Genomic DNA, 12,004 nt, shown 5'->3' with positions numbered 1-12,004 from the left:
AAGTGATGTTTTTCAAGGTCACTCACCAAGTTAGAAACATGAGACATAATCATCTTTTGTCCCAAAATGCTTATTATTATATAAACCCAACTTAATTTGCTTAAGTCACATTTGCAAAGATGGTTATATGAGTTCTAGTTGGTTACTTTGTTACTTTTGAGCAATGGAAGATGAGCAGAGATGTGGAAAACAAATGGATATTTGTTAGAACTGAAGAGCTTCAGGTGTGATTTGAGCTCTGCAGGATAGGAAATTGAGGATGATCAGGAGGGCTATTCTTCTCTTCTCTAGATAGTTCCTGGCTAAAACTGTGAGGAATAAGACTTTAGCCATCATCCACTCATGTAGCAAATACTGACAACTTTTTGCATATAACCCCTGAAGATACAACACAGAAGAATTTATTCCTTCTCTGTCATCACCATGCAATAAAAAGAGTGTCCATTTCATGGGAAGGTAGATATGTTACAGTTGGTCTCAATGTTTATGTTCTATTCAAAATTAACTGTTTAAGAATAGTATGTGCTTTGTTGGTTGATTGTTATACCCTGTGATCAATAAAGAGTGGAATAAGATTTTTTTCTTCAAAAACTCTCAGTGTAGTAGAAAAATAAGTATTTACGCAGATTTCAAGTCAGAAACTGAATGTTTTAAGAACTTTTACTTTTCTTCACAGTGAGAAATATCTGCTTCTGCCAGCACCAATTACTTCAGATAGGTTGATGGACATTGAAGAAACTCATTATGGAATTTGCCTTCAAGGTGACAAGGGTAACCATTTAGGCAAGAAACTGCTATTGACTGGACTGCTTGATGGTATGCTGCATAAATTTAACATGCAGGACCCATAGAAAAGTGACTGGTGAACTTTCCAAAAAATAGGATGATCCTTCAGGGTTCTTGCTTCACGGAAGAAACTCCTAGACATTCTGCAGGACACAGAAGAAAGTGACTGACAAGCTGCCAGTATAAGTGAAACAGTCTTCCAAATTTCCTGCTTCTTGGAAAAGTCTGAGGGATACTATGGGCCTGTAGGCTGAAGATGGATGCCCCAAAGTTACAGAAGAACTTTGGGTGACTATCCAGGCATTGAGATGTCTCTGTCAGTTTTAGAGTTTTGGAAGTTGCTTACAATGCACTTCCTGTTTACTTAGGTAATATTATATCTTTCTGGAGTCTTTGATGGAGTTGAAGAGTACATAGTTTGATTATAATTTTCCTTCATTATGATAAAAGATAAATTAAATATAAATATTGTAACTGTAATTCTTGATACCTCTTTTGTTATATGTACTGTTACTATGTTAAAGCTAAAACCTTCATTTTTATTTAGACAGCAAATGGGAGGTAATGTGGGATGTCCTTCTGTATATCTGTTGCTTTTACTGGTTGATGAATAAAAATTTTGGGGTCAATGGTTTAGCAGAGTAAATCCAAGAAGGAAATCCAAACAGAGATATAGAGAAAAAGTATGCAGAAGCAAGGAGACTCTATGTAGGTGCCAAAGGAGACAGATGCTAGATCCTTATCAGTAAGCTACAGCCTTGTGCTGATACACAGATTAATAAAAATGGGTTAATTTAAGATGTAAGAGTTAGCTAATAAAAAGCCTGACCTAATAGGTTAAGCGGTGTTGTTATTAATATAGTTTCTCTGTGATTATTTGGTTCTGGGCAGCCGGCAACGAATGAGCAACCTCCACCTTATAATTGATCTTGTACAGTGTATTGTTTCTGTGTGTGTTTCCATAGGAAGAATATGTGTTGAGGTTTCTCTTGTTGGAGTCAACTTTGAGTCAGCATCTATTCCTAGATTGTTTGGAACAGAGTAGAAACTCAGCAAGAGTTAGGAATGCTGAATCTGATAAGAATGTTTCTCAATGGCAAGTTTTGAAGTACACACTGAACTCGTACAGAAGGTTCTCAGATGGCTCTGAAGTTTTGAATCGGCATGAAAAGGCATCAAAGGATCCAGAGCAGGGCAGAGAATCAAACATTCACTGCTGCTCTCTCACAGGATTTTTCCATGTTTCTGGATGAGACATTTAACCTGTATTTTGAGGAAAATCACAAGACAAATGATCATGGTAGTTGACTTACAACAAACTTGCTCATTCCCATCAGTGGATAGCTTGGGCTGGAACAGATAATGGGACAGTCTGACCCAAATACTCCTTTCTTTATTAACCATCCATTAACCTTCCTTTTTCCAAAGATAGCCAAGGATGGCAATTGTCAAATAATAATGCCAGTGCTTTTCTATTTTCTGTAGTAGCATAATAAATGGAAAGTAACTTTAAAAACTTCATATTCCTTTACAATAGCTTGGTATCTGACATTATGCTTATTATCAAATGTAGGTTGGCACATTTTATTCCATACTACCCTGTGTGGTATTACAGGAAGGTTATATCTGGTATCTATATCCAGTTACTGCTTAAAACATGCATTGCTTTATTTTGTATTTTGATAAATAAATGAGAGAAATTTGATTCTGTATTAGTTAAATGTGAAGATAAAGAAAAGGCAGGACCCGGTGCCAAAGCTTTCTAATAGTTATAATTCTTAGCATGCAAAAAGGAAAGAGGAGGAAGGGGAAGGGGAATGCAAGGAGAACAAATTCAAAGGCATATCACCAAGATAGTCTCTGCTTTAAAACAAATGTAACTGTCTTTTTTGAGGTTTATAAGAGTTCTTTAAAGACTCTCTTCAATAATATTTCTGTTTTGAAACAAAATTCCCATACATTAATGGGAAATAAATCACATCACTTCTGATGATGTTTTACCTCTCATGTATCATTGATCAAAGTTCACTTGCTCATGCATTAGAGACATATTTCTTAATTATCAGGATCCTTCAGGCTAGGGTTTAGGCACAACAGTCTCCTTACACAAGTCAGAGCTTTGCCTAGCGTCTTTCATGAATTAGTTGCAGTTTGAACCCATATCCTTGTTGTGTTATCTTCAGTCACAAAGCAAGATCAGTAGCCTCTGTTGTTGCTAAGGAATGAGGAGGGCATAGATGCAATACTGAATGAGCTTATGGCAGTAAATAAACAAAATCCAATATACCACAGAAAATGACATTTCTCTTGGCCAAGCCTATATCATCTGTCAGGCATAGATACTAGAATTTTTATATTAATATTTCTTCCTTTCATTGCCATTGACTACAGACATTTTACCTGAATTTTCATCTTGTTTTAGCAGTTGCTATTTGTGTATCTAACAATTAAAAATTTAGTATTTTCTAAGTTATAACTTGCAGAGTCACAGCTTGGTGCTCCTACAAATCCTCTCCTTGTGTCTTTGCTCACATTTCTCTTAATGCCTTGTCTCTACTAATGGGTAGTGGGCATCTTGCCCAACATTGGCTTAGAAAACAAGTGAGTCTGGAATGCTGGGTAAGAAAAGTTTTGAGGCTAGGTTTGATGAAGCCCTCTGGTCATTGATTTCAATTTTATTCCTTTTGCATAGCAGAGTAGCATTGGCACAAAACATACGAATTTTATTATATTCCTTATCAAAGGCTCATAAAATTAATCTCCAATGACTTGCAGACAGCCAGATAGAGGTGAAAACTCTTCACAAGTGAAAATCTTAGGAAGTAAAAACATTTACAGGATTTTAAAAGTTATGATTCCTGATCAATGGTCTTTGCAACTTCTCCAGTAGTGAATAGAAGTGCCAGTGGGTCTGTGCTGTTCTGTTTGGGGAGAACTTACTGACAACCTTTCTACACAATAATGTCATTATTCACCTTTTAATGAAATCTTTAGCAAAAACTTTACCACATTTTCTTCCTAGGAAATTCCCATGCCAACCATAAAAATAAAGCCAAATTGAAGCAGTAATAGTTTATCATCTCAAATGAATAATTTGTAATGTGAAGATTTCCATTTAGAGTTATCCTTCAGTCTCAAAAATTTGTGGCATGCCCTCACAGTCCTTGGCTAAAACAGTTTGGGAAATGATGACATAGACTGTTGCATAGTGATAAAAATGTGTGGTATGCAAGGTAGATATATTCTCAATGAATTTTCAAGCTAGACAAATATAATTTCCAATTATACAAATGAATATTTAAATAGAAACATTCAAACTTTGATTTGAGAAATTAAATAACTGAATAAAAATAAATTAGATAACCTAAAAAAATTAAAAAGAAACTAAAAGAGATATGATGCCAACTTGAATACTTAAGAATTAGTTTTTCTTCCACAAAAATTATTCTAGTTAGCAAAAGTGTATGCATGTGTATGCATGTGTACATATTTGCATGCATTCATACGTGTGTATGTATGTATGTGTGTGTATTGGGGTCTAAAGAGTCAGTACAGACAACTCGTGGGGGTAATCCTGAAGGAATTTCAGTTACTGTCTTTGAATAAGATGTTTACTTGTGTATAGTAGGAAAAGATTATTTTTTTTAGCATCAGGCCTTTGCAGAAGGTTCTCACTTAGAAAATAAATAACTTATGTGAGGACTCCCAAAATGCTTACAGAAACCTAAAAAAGGAGCTTGTTCAACATAAATGACAATGCTGGGGAGAAAATGTATGGAAAAGAGTTCTTTAAGGACCTCAACTCTCAGAAACGTTATTGTCATTTATTATTATTAGTTTTAAACAATCTTTTTTATTATACATACCAATCCTGGTTCTGCTTCCCTTCCCTCCTCCACTCTTCCCATCTTCTCCCTACCCCTCCCCTCGTCCACTCCTCAGAGAGGGTAAGGTTTCCCGTGGGGAGTCAGTAATCTATCACATCACTTAAGGCAGGACCTAGATACCCCCCGTATCTAGCTTGAGCAAGATATCCCTCCATAGGGAGCGGACTCCAAAAAGCCAGTTCATGCACTAGGGGCAAATCCTGATCCTACTGCCAGATCCCAAGCAGCACAGCTCTCACCCACATTCAGAGGGCCTAGTTCGGTCCTATGCAGTAAAGGCCACCTGGCTGCAGCATTGATTGCCTGAGATGATTCGGCTGATCTGGCTTGATAAGGAAGTGTCCCACTCCTCCCTCACCACTCCACTCACAACTAGGCAAGTGGATCCATCTGAAGCTGTGATAGGTCTCCCTTGAAGAGGACAACATTCCCCAAATAGAGGAGGACTTGTATTAGGTCAAGGGTATATGAACAGATGCACTCCCCTACTAAAACCTCCAAACAAACTCTCAAGGTCCACTGTTATTATTTCAACAACCCTAATATCCCTTTATTGTTGGCTTTCATATTGATTCCCTTAAAATTTAAATCTGCTACTGAATTTTATCTGTTTAGAATGTCAAGACATATCTTTTAGACAAAACAAGAATCTATAGAGATAAAAGACCTTCAGCATTGAAAATTATATGCATATCAGCTAATCATACATGTTTACAAAATTAAATAGACATGTCAGGCGCACCACCAACAAAAAAATACCAAGAAAGTCAAGAACTAGCTGATCCTAAAGAGGATTTCTATAGAAACAGAATTAAAATAATAACAAACTTACTGGCCTGAGGAGAATCATAAAGATAGTTTATCCTTGTAAGAACATAGAAATTACTTCTTTTGCATTTTAGCTAAACTTAAAATTTTTAAATTGAAAGCACTACTTATGCATAAGTAAATAAAGTGTTGGCAAAAAAGAATTAAACTAAAGGCAACAGATGGAAAGGTAGATTAAAAACTCAACTAAATATAAACGTGTAAGCAAACTTGTTAAAAGTGGTGGTTGTAAAAGAGATGAGAAGAACATCCACATAAAGTCTTAGAGAAAATCCCATAGATGCAATGGATAGAAAATATAATCAACTAAGTTTCCTGAATTAAAAGATTTACTTCCTTTTTCCATTTTGTTTTTGTTGTTGGTTTATATTTTAGACAGGACCCTTTCTGTGTTCCAAGGTTGATTCAAACTCTTTTGGGAGATGAGAATGGCATTACACTCACATGGATTCTATCAGTTGTGTTTCCTGAGGTCCAGGGTCTACACTATCATACCTAGCAAAGATTTACTTCTGTTTAACACAATACATGCACAGCCAAAAATATCAAATGATCAGAAAAGAAAAAAAAAGTTACTGAGGCATCAGGACGTGAGTTTCTGTTCACAAGTAGATGTTGATGCTGTTTCTGTACTCAGTTCATGACCCCAAAACGAGATATGCAAATTTCTAATAAGAAAAAAAAGGTAATGATGTCTCATCATCTTTCCCGAAAGGATGTAAAAACTGCACAGAGAAGACACAAAGAATGGAGTTATCATCAATCTAACTTAGAGGGAAGCATAGAAGCTTGAACTGAGAAGAGAAATAAGCCTACCCATGGTATGATTGCAACTAAGGCTTCGGTTGGTCCTGCAGAGACCTCTCAATCTTGTGGCCCTTCACAACTTTCTAACTTATGGAGTAAGAGAACAGGGCTTTGAATCCCAAGTGAATTGGTTGTCAGGTACATCCCTGTAGTGAAGAAAGAGCTCAATCTGAACAGTCATTCTCCAGCAACTGGAGAGAAGACGTAATGACACTAGAGAAGGGATCTAGACAGAACATTCAGTGTGTTTTCTAATAGGTAGACATACAGTAACAAAGTTGGTTGGGATATTTTCCCCAACATATTTTGAATTCACAAATCACAGATTCAGAAGTTGCCAGCATTTGACAGGCATTGCTATGGTGAGAGAGTCTCAAAATTTTCTCTCTCATGTATCAGGGATTCTGCTGCACTATTCTCTGGCAATGGTAAGCACTGTGTTCTGGGAACATAATTTTACCAGTGATAATTGCTTTAGGGAGCTGGAGATTTGCTTGTTTTCCAGATTTTCTGTGTGTGGGCCAGCAAACATCTGCGTGTATGGTGGAGGAGGTCACCTGGCATATTTTCTTAGTAAAACTGTGTGTATTGGTTTAACTATTTGGGTTGTTTGAAAACCAGTCAAAGTACATCAACTTCCATAAAAATGATGCAAACATGCATTTCTTAATACTAGCCCTAAAACCTTGCACATTACATACAAAGCAAGGGTAGGAATACTAAAACAAAAAGGTGTATCTGCTAGCAACATTGCACTGTGAGGAATGACAAAGAAGCCGTCACACAGAAAATGCTACCAGACCCTGATCTCCTGGATAAAGATCATCAAAAACCTCTCTCCAGACTAAGGAGGGGGAAAAGAACTAATTTGCCAGACATAGAACCTTTGGGTATTGATAAAAGTATTCAAGCCAAGTCATCAGGGGACTGTGCCTTAGTTGAACTATGCCTGCAAAAAGATGAGTTACAAAGTAGACTCACCAACCACTAGCACTGTTACATAAGAATATAACAAAATGTTCCAAGAACAGAACCATGTAATGTCAAAGAGGGTCTGTCAAAGAGCCTTACGGACTCTTCAGCTGGAACAAGGCCTCCTTTTCTGCTGCCAGTGAAGAATCTCCTGGCATCTAATACTCATAATTCATCAGTTCCCCATGTAGTACCAGCAGAGGCCAAGTGGGAAACCCAGGCTTCTGTCTTCTCCTGAAAGTACTAAAGTACTGACATTTTATCTCTTGCCAGAAACATCCAACTAATGAGTTGAATAATAAATCTATCATTATAACAATAAAACAATAAACAAAGAAAAAGCTAGTAAAATATAAATCAGTACAATACGGCAAGTGGATATTAGGACAGAAAAATAATATGCCAGAAAAATCCAGCAAAGACTTTAAACAGCCATGGATTTAAAAAAAGAAAAAACTTCAGCAAGAGGCAAGAACATACCTTGCAAAAATGAGAAAATTGGAACTCTCAGAAAAGCATTACAAGGGCTCAGCTAGGAAACAATATGTATTAATAGGAATGAAATTAAAAGACTGGTACTGTAAATATAACAACTGAACTTAAAAACTTGGTAGGTGAGCTCAGCAGAAGAATAAATATAAAATGGAAAGAAACAGTAATTACATTACTAATTACATTAGCCATCTGATCAGAGACAAATATGTAAGTAAATAACAATACATAAAATGTCAATGATCTGTTGGAAGTTTGCAGGAAAAGAACCATCATGTCATGTGAGCTGTGGAAAGTAAACAAAGATGGGGGCCTCTTCAATTATGTAAATAATGATTGAGTACACTTTCAATATATTAAAAAAAAAAAAAAACAGAAAAGCAAGAGTTTCAGAACACTGAGTGAAGCCCAAACAAGATTATCCACCCCAAAAAATACATGTCAAATTCATAAAATTACGAGATTAAATGTTCAAAATAGAAAGAAACAGGAGGAAAACTATAATCAAGTTGGCAATAGTTTCTGATCTAAAGCCACTGATGTCTTGAGGAAATGCCACAGAATGCTTCTAGTCCGAAAGAATGAAGGGAAACGTGTTTAGCATAACTGACCTAGGAAATTCTTCAGAATGGATAAAACAGAAAAGCTGAGGGTGTTTCAGAGAAAGCAGGTAACTCATATATCCCCCATTTCCAGAGGGAGCACAACACAGTACTATCAACTGGAAGAAGTTTGGCACCTCATCTTTTAAAAATTTAAACATTCATGTCCTGCATGACCCACATATTATATCCCTTACTATTTTTCTCAGATGAATGAATACACATCTTTTATCATAAAGTCTACACAAACATTTTTGTTGCCTTTATCTATTACAATCTAAATCTTCAAACATTCCAGATATCCTGCATGCGGGCACACACATGTGCACTTACATATGGTCACTCTTGTTAACCTTATAGGTCTTTGGTTTGTTATTATGGCTTCCAATTTTGAGATTTGTAGCACATATTTACGTGTGATTGTGTGATTGTGTGTGTGTGTGTGATTCTGTGTCTGTGTCTATATGTGTTTTTTGTGCTTTTTGTTTGGCTCTTTTTTTCTGTTCATTTGTTTGTTTTGTCCTATTCAGGTTTCTTTTTTCTTATTTTATTTTATCTCATTCTTTTTTTAAAAAAAAAAATGGGTGCCTGTTTGTTTTTGAATGAGATAGAGCAAACAAGGGTGTGGATTAGGTGAGGAGGGAGGGATGGAAGATCTGGCAGGAATTGGGGAAGGGAAACAATATCCAAAATATATTGTATTAGAAATCTGTTTGCAGATTAAAAATAAAGACTATTATCATGGGGGGGGGGATCTTGGGAACAGAAAGAAAACTTAGGAAAATATATCCTGAGCTTAGACGGGGCACATTTCTTCTTGTGTCCCTTCCTCAGTGGCACAGAAGAACACAGAGGAGAAAGCATGCCGTGTTCTCTTTGCTCCTGACAGCACCCTGTGTGAGAAAGATTGCTCCAGTCTATAGGAAGGAGCTTGACAAATGAGTTTGTCTAACAGGAGTATCTTACGTTACAAGTCTATTAGTCCGTGTTCTATATTTAGGGCTTGATCAGTAATTAAGTCGTTTTTAATAACCTCATTTGCCATTCGTTTGGTATATTTTTCAATGTCTTCATAGCACAGATAATGGAGAGAGAAAAGCTTGCAATTGAGAATTATTCAGGTTCCCAGTAAATAACATACATTTCAAATCTTATATTAATTTCTAGGGTTATCATAACAGTAGCTTAAATTTGTGGCTGATGCCAATAGAAATAAACTTTTCTCACATTTCTAAACACTGGAAGTTCAACATCAAGTTGTTGGCAGGTTTGACTCCCTCTGAGGCCTCTCTCCTTTCCTTGCATGTTGATAAACTTCATGCTATATCTTCACATATTCTTTTTGCTGCATAACTCTACTACCCAACAGATGTCTCTTCCCCTCATAGGATGTCACTAATACTAGATTAGGTAGGGCTCTAAGTCTAAGACATCATTGAACTTCATTTCCAAATACCAGTTTCCAAACTTGGGGGTGGGTTAGGCCTTCCACATGTGAGTTGGGGTATATCTAGTCTATAACATATTTCAAAGAATGCAGTGCTCAGTATAAGTTTTTGAAACACATAAAATCTGATCTGAGTCACTAAAAGAAGAGAAGCTTAAATAATAAAGAAAAAGTGGAGCACTAAAAATCATAGAAAAATATATAACATTCCTGACATTAAGGAAATAAGCTTATGTATTAGCAATGCTTAGTAATTAATATGATATAATAATCGGTGGTTATGATTAAACAAAATAGAAGAATCATATGGCTAGGAAGTCTGCTGTAATATTGTTCCTTCCTATTGTGACAGGGAGGCTACATCCATGAAATCTCAATATTGCTGCCTAAACAAGTTTGAAACCATTCCAATACACTTTAACATCCCAACATGGATTGGGGAATTTCACTCCTAGATGAAGGGATGCAAACAATTTAACAACTGCTGAAAGCAAAAGTAATCTTTATCAAAGATGGGATCCCTGGTTGCTTACCCAGTACCAAGTAGTCAACCCCGAAAAGATACAGGCGGGTAACACAGAAAGGACTTGGCAGGTTGTATTCAATGTTGAATTTTAAATATTTATATGTAACAACAGTGGTTAAAGAGGAGGCATGAAGTTAGGGAATGGATGACAGACATGGGAGGACAGGGAAGGGTGAAATTATGTAATAATATTATATATACTAATATATAATATACTAAAATATCTGAAAAGATAGCTTAATCAGGAAAGTGCTTGCCTTTAAGGAAGATGACATGAGTTTGATACCAGAACTGAGTGAAAAATGATTATTTGTGAGTTGATCACAAAGGAGGCAGAAAAAAAAGCAGATCACTGGGGCTTCAGGTTGTGGAATATTACTTTAACTATGTAAAGATGTGTTGCATTTGTTAATGCTGCAGAATGTTGCTTTAACTGTGTAAAGATGTGTTACATTTGCCTATGCTGCATTTGTTTAATTATGTAAAGATAGGTTTCGGTTTTTTCACCTTGCCTGCCTAAGGCACCTAACTGGTCTACTAAAAAGCTGCATAGCAGCTAGGCAGTAGAGGGCTAAGTAGGGCTAGCAGGCGGAGAGAATAAGTAGGAAGAGAAATCTGGGCCCCAAGGAGAAGAGACAGTGTTGAAGAGAGGAAGATGCTTGGGGCCAGTCAGGCAGCCACGAGCCAACAGAAATGGAGTAAGTCATACAGAATGAGAAAAAGGAAAAAGCCAGGAGACAAAATGTAGATCACCTTACTAGACCTGGAAGGAGGTGGGAGGTCCTTGGACTTCCCACAGGGCAGGGAACCCTGACTGCTCTTCAGGCTGTTGAGGGAGGGGGAGTTAATTGGGGGAGGGAAAGGGAAATGGGAGGCGGTGGCAGGGAGGAGGCAGAAATCATTAATAAATAAATAAAAAGAGAAACAGGTTAAGTTATAAAAGCCAACAATAAATGAACATGTGATAAGGCTGAGCATTCATAACTAATAATAAGTCTCTTTGTCATGATTTGGGAGCTGGTTGGTGGCTCAAGAGAAGGCCTGCTACAACTTGCTACCTAGCCAGCATAGCTAATCAATGAGTTTCGGGCTAGTGGGGGATGCTGTGTTAAAAATCAAGGTGAATTGAGCCTGTGGAACGACACCCACAATTGTTCTGAGACCTCATACACATCTGCATACACATGCATACACAGAAAGGAAATTGGCAAGTAAGAAAACCTGGGTGACCAATATACATGAAAAGAATTAAATATTGAGAACCATTTGATGAAATATGAATTTAAAAAAAAAAGATTCATTAATGGTTGCAGAATGATAAAAACAATTACAGAAAAAAAATAGCGATTTCATTTCTAAGATAGTACTGTAAGTTAGCAGTTGGTAGGGAGTCATCAACATTGGAAAATAAATTTTCAATGTGGAAAGTTAATTTGTAGCTAGGTCTATGCTTAGCTGTTGGTTGATAATGAAATCCCTGTAGATAGGCCAGCAGAACATCAGGAGAGAATTGGAATGTTTAACTGAGAAATCAAGGATGCTAAGTGAAAGCATAAGGAATGTTTTAAGGAACAGACTTAGAAAAAGGGCAGTCATCAGAGACTGGATTTGATTGCTGTTCAATACCAAGAAAGCAATGTCTCTCCTTGGCACCTGC

The sequence above is a fragment of the Chionomys nivalis genome, chromosome 17, assembly GCF_950005125.1.
Source record: "Chionomys nivalis chromosome 17, mChiNiv1.1, whole genome shotgun sequence".
NCBI lineage: Eukaryota > Metazoa > Chordata > Mammalia > Rodentia > Cricetidae > Chionomys > Chionomys nivalis.
Note: the sequence above shows the minus strand (reverse complement) of the source record.